Source organism: Symsagittifera roscoffensis, chromosome 5, assembly GCF_963678635.1.
Source record: "Symsagittifera roscoffensis chromosome 5, txSymRosc1.1, whole genome shotgun sequence".
Taxonomy (NCBI): domain Eukaryota; kingdom Metazoa; phylum Xenacoelomorpha; order Acoela; family Convolutidae; genus Symsagittifera; species Symsagittifera roscoffensis.
Window position 1 is genome coordinate 19,678,711 of NC_087066.1, and position 7,883 is coordinate 19,686,593.

Here is a 7,883-nt window from a genome sequence, read left to right on the forward strand (position 1 = left end):
ATTGAAGCTTGTTAGTTGTTAAATTTCGTTTTTCAAATTGACTGGTTTTTTCTAATGCGTCACAATTGTAGAAGAAAATTTGTAGACTCAAAAATTTACTCATTCAGTTTTTCCAAGTAGCGTCATTTTTTTTGCTTGAATATGCGAAGTGCTATTTCGCCTGTGTTGACGTCTGATTTTCTTATTAGGTCAGTTCATCATTTCTTTTGTTTACACTAGCCAGCGTTTGTGTATTAGTACGAACCTTCTTTTTTCCAGCTTAACTCGCAGATAAAAGTTCTCTCAGTTAGTGGCTTGTTTGAAAAAATCCAAATCACGATTTTAATATTAATGATAAATTGTTTCATTACACGTACAGCTTAACAAATGAAGAATTTTTTTACAAAAACATCTTTTGAGTGATCGCCGTAACACTGAATTAAGCCTGTTTTCAGGGCATCTCAGAGCGAGAATCAAAATTGTTGTTTTTGGTGGCCTTGAAGTGAGAGGAAAAGAAATGCGGGATGAGAGCCCAACTTAATCACAAAAAAATAAAAGCGTAAAAGTTTTACCGTTTCATAGAAATTGCGGGTTTACCAGAAAAAAAAAGAAAAAATATCGAGAAAAAAAATGCTGTCAAAAATAGTTGAGACAAATACAGATTTACAATAATTTAACTACAAAACGGCTTATCATATATGCTCAAGCTAGTAGTAATCTGTCAAATATCTAAAAATTAATGGTGGATTGTTTAGTTCCTGGATATTAAAACTTTTTTTTATCATTTCTGTTAAACTAGGAAACAAAAAGAGCAAAGTGTTGATAAGTTCTCGTGTTGTGGCAGCATCAAGTGCTTCGATGCAAACTTTGAGTGTATTGCGACAGCTCTCGCTATTGTTCTTTCAGTTGAAATTTTTGTTGCTTTTCATTTGTAATTACTTTTGTAATTTTTCAGATTGGCATTCACTCCGTATAAAGTTGCAAAATTTAGCAATTCAAAAGTATGCAAGTCTTGCAATAAAAAAAATTTGTGTTGTGTTTAATTGATTCGACTTTTTTGTATTTTCTGGTTTTTATAAGTTGTTCGGCAGCATTTCTAGGCGTAACAATTTCGTTCTAACAGTTGATGCGTCAGCGAGGACTCCATATTGTAAAAATTGGTTCAACAAACTTTTTATAGGCCAGAAGAGGCTGCTTTTTCGGCAATATTTTTCTCAGTCTGTAGAAAACGCACAGTACTGGCGTGTTTTTTCCGAATGAAGTCCTGTGGTTTTCGAACGTTAAATTTGCATCAAAGTAACTCGACGTTTTTCCATTTTATCGCCGTTAATTGTATCTGTAGAATGTTTACCAGCTGATTTTTGCCGGAAAGCAAAATTTTGCGTTTTTCTGCCCTAAGTGGTGTTTAATTGTTTGCTAACCAAACATTAGTTTCGTGTAAAACTTCTTGGTGATCTGCTCTTAGACTATTTAATGAAGAGGTTGTTTTTTTGACTGTATCATCCGCATATAGTACAATGTTGCCAACTTGTGGAGGGCTGTTGCTTTCTTCTATATCATTTATATATAGGATGAATAGAAGTGGGCCCAATAATGATCCGTGTGGGACACCAAACTTTATGCTAAATGATTGCTTACTGTTTGCTAAATAAAATTTTAATTATCTAAAAATAGGCCCCTTAAGTCCATAAGACTAGCATTTATCAGCAGAATACTATAGTTGACTGTGTCAAAAATTTTTTCTTGTCTTTTAATCTGCATTTGGTCAAGATGGTTTGATCATTCGAGTGAAATCTAATTTCCTCCTCAACCAGCGATGCAACAGTATCTTTAGTGCCACGTTTTTATCCAAATTCAAATTGATTTTGATTCAACACGTTACTTTTGTCCAACAAAAACGTTCAACCTATTGAAAATCAGCTGTTCGAAAAGTTTACCGAAAACAGGTAATAAAGAAATTGGTCTAAAATTAGCTGCATCATTTTTGTTAGCGTGTTTGTGTATAGGAATTAGTTTAGCAGTTTTTAGGAATTCCGGAGAAAACTTATAAGAAATTCATTTTTGAAAAAGCGCTGTCAACAACTCCAAAAGTACAGGCTAATGTTTTTTCAAAACAAAATAGTTAAAGTCGGTTTGGTCAAGGCTGTTTCAAGTTTTTAAACACTTTTTCTCTTGGTTTTGTGTTCATTGGGTTTAAATAAAAAGATTTGAGTGAGGGCTAATCGTTCTTCACCTAGAGGTAATTTTTTTTTTTGCCGCAGCGATGTTTATCTTTTATCAGAAAGATACTCATTAAACTAAATTATTAAACTTGTTCACTTATTAAACTCTTTTTCCGTTGGGCGATTTTTTTCTTCTCTCAACGTGTCAAGTGTTTTTGAGGTTAAAACAGTTTTGAGATAAAAAAAATTAAATTAAATGCCAGTTTTACGCTCTCTATGACTTATGATTTTTCGTTTTTTTTTTTTTTTGTGAAAGAGTTTTTTATAATCACAGGGCTGTTAAATGTTTTTTATAATTGAAAAGTCTTGCAAAAAAAATTGTTTTGTGGAACCCCTGCACTGACTTATTGGTTGCAAAATCACACGCTGGTCAGGGCTGCTTGCGTAATTACTAGCAAAGCCGACAAAGGACGTTTCAATACGTTCAAAGAGCACTGGTTTGAAATATGATATAGGTTAAGTTCACTGTCAACTAGGAATCAAGTTTAGAAAAAAATACTGAAGAACATGGTTAAGTCAGCTTGATAAAAGAGAAAATTAATATAGATTGCTCAAAAAAGAGAAAAACAAAAAATATGCTCAATTCCTGAAACAAACAGTTAACGCTAGTCATAATTAACTCAAAGTTTAAAATTTCAGTACCTCATTAGTGTAGAGAAGCAGACTTCTGGTGTAGAGAAGCAGATTAGTGTAGAGAAGTGTAGATTTCATTGCTTAAATTTGGGCAGCGCTATGTCTTTTATTGGGAAGACACTTTTTGGGCAGTTGCATCCTTTCTCGCAATTTGAAAATATTGTTTCAATTGCATTATTCTCAAGCTTTTTCAGATCATCGACACTGTTTATTTTTTGCTATTTTATCCCTTTCTCACCGCAACTGAAACCACACATTTGTTCGTGACTGTCTCGTGACCCATCTGCGTTGCAGCTTTTACTCTTTTGGCATAAATGGTTGGCTAAGCAAAAATGATACTGTACTTGCGTGAGTATCGTTCTTGCGCTCCTTGGTCTCTCTTCCATAACATTTTGACTTTTTTCCAAAAGTTACATCCGAATCTGTTAATCACTTGTGAGTTTTTTCAAGTCCTCAAACTCCTTTTGAATTAGGTTCACCTTTTCGTCTGCTATTTTTGTGCTCACGGAGCTTGAGAATTGAGCTGCCTCCAATTCATCGCGAATATCATTATCAGAATCCAATTTAACGAGAATAGAAAGATATTCAGAAATATATGCTTAATGTTTAAGCTCAAACACTTTCAAGCTAAATGCTTTTTTGAAAGGGCCATAGGAAACCATTTTGAAATGAACCAAATTTGACCATGGGAAACCAAATTTGAACCATTTTTGAATATAAATTAAAGAAGGTCAACTGACTGTTTTTCAAACATTCCAGTTTTTCTATTTACTAAGTTAATAACATCAATTAGGCTTCCTTTTTATGGACATACGTTTTCGTGGCTGCTGGTTAATGCGTGTGACTCTAAAGCTCTAGGTCGAGGGATCGAATCCGAATGGGAGCCGAATTCTTAATAATTCGTAGCTCTTCTAATTTTTTAAATTTCACTTTACAGAGCTGCTGTTTCGTCGTGTTCTGGCTGGTGTTTGCGGAGCACAGCTTCGTCCCTGTTAAACTCCACTTTCGAACAGCAAAAGTGTAAAGAGCACGAAAAACGTTATCGATAATAGTTTCCAAAGTAGACTAAAATTTTCAGATTTCTCAGCAAAATAAAAATTTTACCCATGATCTAGTTTTCCCGAAGTGGGTTAATTTTGAAAAGCAAACCATATTTTTCTGATTTCTTGCGTGCAGTTACTGACTAGTTTTTGATAACATTGGTTTTTGCAAAATTCGAACCTAAATTACAAATTTATTTTGGTCATCTGTTGTTTTGCGCATAATTATATAATCAGCGTCCTACTCAGCTCAAAAATCTAAACAACTTAATAAAAAAAGATGACTGAAGATTTCCCCTTTGAGATATTAGATCCGTCCTCAGATTCAATGGGCTAAGTAAAACCCCTTTTGATTCATATTGATCACTGAAAATCAGAAGTTGCAAAAAGATATTGAAAAATACTCTTTTTTGTTAGTTTGATTAGTCACAAAAAGTTTACTACTGCTTGACGGCTTCGTTAATATAAATTGTATGTGTGAGCAATCTGATAACTTTTGCCGTCGCTTTAGGTTCTGAAGAATTCGCATGCCTAAAAAACTTTTAACAAACTTTTGATCTAATTGCTGCTGATAATCGTCAAAAGTTCCCGTATTAAGTAAATTTTGTGAGGGCTGCAAATTATTCATGGAAACCTTTGTACTCGCCTTAGAGACGCAGCTTTTGAAATGTCGTATAGGTGGCTGAATTTTTGCCACTGCAATGTAGATTTCATTGCAGAACTAAGTTTTTATTAGTTTCAACGTTTCAGCTACTGGTTTTGAGAGTTATTTAAAAGTTTTTCTTGATGCTTAAGGCAAATCATAACGCTCAGATTTTTTTCGAGGCGTAATTTATCGAGCTCATTTTTTTTTAAATTAGGACGTTCATTGCAACCATTTGAAATAAGTTATTGCGCAGTGTTTTTTTCAACCTTGATAGTCTCATTCAAGATCACTTATTGTACGAATTTCATATCATAATTCAAAAATTGTCTAATGAATAACAAAATAGGCGAATTTTCCGTTTTTCAGACTAAGTAAAGCGAATTGTGAGACCGATTGACTGAAATCCATTTTTGATAATATTGCAACTATTAGTTGTTTCAGCGACAAGCCCATGTTTGCATGTTTCGGCCTAACCACACACTCGAGTGAAATAATTGTACTGCATGATCAGGCCCGTTTGTTTCAACTGAAATTGCACACAGTTTTGTGCAAAGTTTTTACTTCAACTACACGACACAGGAACTAGCAGTATTTTTTTTTACTAATGTAAAAAATTCATTTACATAGAATGCATACATTTGTATTAAGTCCCCGCGCAATTGCATAACCAAGTACTTAGTGTAACTGACTAACAAAATGAGTATTTTTGAGCGACTAATACCAGAGTAGCCAGAGTAGCATACTCCGTCCAGTAACGGCGTATGGTTGTTTTTATGCCACTATTACTTTTCTTGTCGATTTCTAAATGAGCTCCTCAAAAAATTTTTTTAAATAAGTGCACAATTCCTACCTAAAAGATTGGGGTGAAATGAAGTTAATGTTGAACAAGAGTTTCTCTTGTTCAAAGTTTTGTTTGCAAATTTTTATTATCCTTGACTTACAAGGCTGTGATCAGAACCCGCTCGGCTACTTTAATAGCGGCCAACTTCCGTAGTAATCGATTCGTATGAAAGTATCACAGAAACTTCTGACCCCAGTATTTTTTTCAAGCAAAAGAAAAGGAAAAATTAGAAAAGTTAAACTTCTTCGGGTTTTCCTTTCTTTTTGTTAAGTTGCAAATTTTCTTTAGGTTCCAAATTGTAAAGTTCCAATTAGCAGTTAAAGTTTGAGTTCTTGATTGTCTTATCATATTTTTCAGATGATAATTTGCGATAAATTTATAATTTTTGGAGTTTTTTTAGCCTGCTGTTTTTGTACTTTAAATATTAACATTAGCCGATAGTATGAAAATTTTTAACCCACTAGAACTAGCTCATGTCAAAAAGTAAGTTGTTGATTGTAGAAATGGGTTTGATAAAAAACAGCAAGCATAACATTTCCTGTAGTTGTTTTTCATGTCAGAACCACGTTGTTTTTTCATCAAAAACATTGGGTAACTCAAAAACAACGCAATGCAAAAAAATCGAACAAATTATTTTTTGATGCAAGCAATTGATGAAAGTCAATCTTATTCCGAGCTGTTGACGCATTTGCCTGAATAACGAGAGATTTCAAGCAGTTGAACTTTGCTTTTTAAGCAAGCTGCATCAGTTCAAATTGCAGTTTTTATGTAAACGTATTTTTATCGTTAGTTCGAGTGCTTTCAATTATTTCGTTTTTAGTTTGATTTAAAAAGTAATTGAAAATCGATTAAATTCGGGCTGACCAGCATTTTTATATGGAAAATTTTGTGGTGCCCTATGTGACATGAAAAATTTTCAGTTGAATTATAAAACAAAAAAAACTTACCGGATTGATTGAAGTGGAACTAAATAATTATTAATTTTATTTTTTACTGATCTCTCTATTATCACTTCGATGTTAACAAACTAAATTCGAGGCAAGTTTGTACTCTCATCAATCTAAAATTAATGTTCATAAAAATTTTCTTGCGTTGCACCAATCGACAACAAGGCTCGAAATGACAGATGCCCTGACCAACACAGGTCAAATATTCAAATGGTTTTTTGATCTGATTTAAATAGCTTCGCAACAATTATTATGAACGTGGTCGAAACATTGTTCCACTATAGTCATCTAATGAATATTCCATCGTGTTAGACTTGGGGTTTCATTGGTGAATCAACGTTATTTGGTTTTGAGTGTGTTTTTATTTTGTTAACTAGGATCCTTCGTAAGACCAAACATGAGAAATATAACAAAGTTAACAAATGATTTATTTGATTCGTGTGAAAGAACAATTCAACCGAGACATGATTGTTTAGAGCAAAGAATTCTTGAAGCGCGCCAATGGACATCAGTTAAATTGCATGGATGTTTCTCTTAGGATATCTTTTAGCTGTTGTAGTTTGTTTTCATGCAAAATCACCACTACCGAATATGGATATGAAGATGACTCCAATAAAATTGAAGTACAGTCCGCCTTGGAACTTGATGTTTACGATTCGAATAGAGCCAATTTTTATGAACCAGGAAACGAATATTATCAGTTCGATTCGGTTCAAAATCGTTTAACAGACGACTGAGAAATTTTCGCAACTAACGAACCTCTTGAAAGAGAACCGTCAGTAAAAACGTGTTCTTTTACACCAGTGGTGGATTGACAGTAAACAATCGTTTAACAGACGACTGAGAAATTTTCGCAACTAACGAACCTCTTGAAAGAGAACCGTCAGTAAAAACGTGTTCTTTTACACCAGTGGTGGATTGACAGTGGATTGACGAATATGGATATGAAGATGACTCCAATAAAATTGAAGTACAGTCCGCCTTGGAACTTGATGTTTACGATTCGAATAGAGCCAATTTTTATGAACCAGGAAACGAATATTATCAGTTCGATTCGGTTCAAAATCGTTTAACAGACGACTGAGAAATTTTCGCAACTAACGAACCTCTTGAAAGAGAACCGTCAGTAAAAACGTGTTCTTTTACACCAGTGGTGTATTGACAGTAAACATTAGGAAGGTCCAAGTTAAAACTAAATTTGCAGCTTTAATTGTGTCAATGAGAAATATTGAGCGAATTTGAAGTAGTCAAAAAAGATATTTTCAGCATAGACAACAAACCAATCTCTTATCAATTCGAAAGTAATTGTATCGCGCTCTGAGATCTGCCACATGTTTGCCGTTACATATAACAAAATGTACGTAAGGCCACATATACGCCTAATATCAGAGAACAAAATTTCTGAAGTTTCTGGAAAATCCAAAGGTTTTTACAATGGCGGTAGCAATAAGGGTAGCGGTGAGTTTCTTGCATGCTTATTTCAGGTTTCACCTGGATATCAGAATCGTAGTTTTGCAAGCAAAATTTCTATCGGTTTGACGACTCTTTTGTGTACAACTTATGGGAAAATAAAGA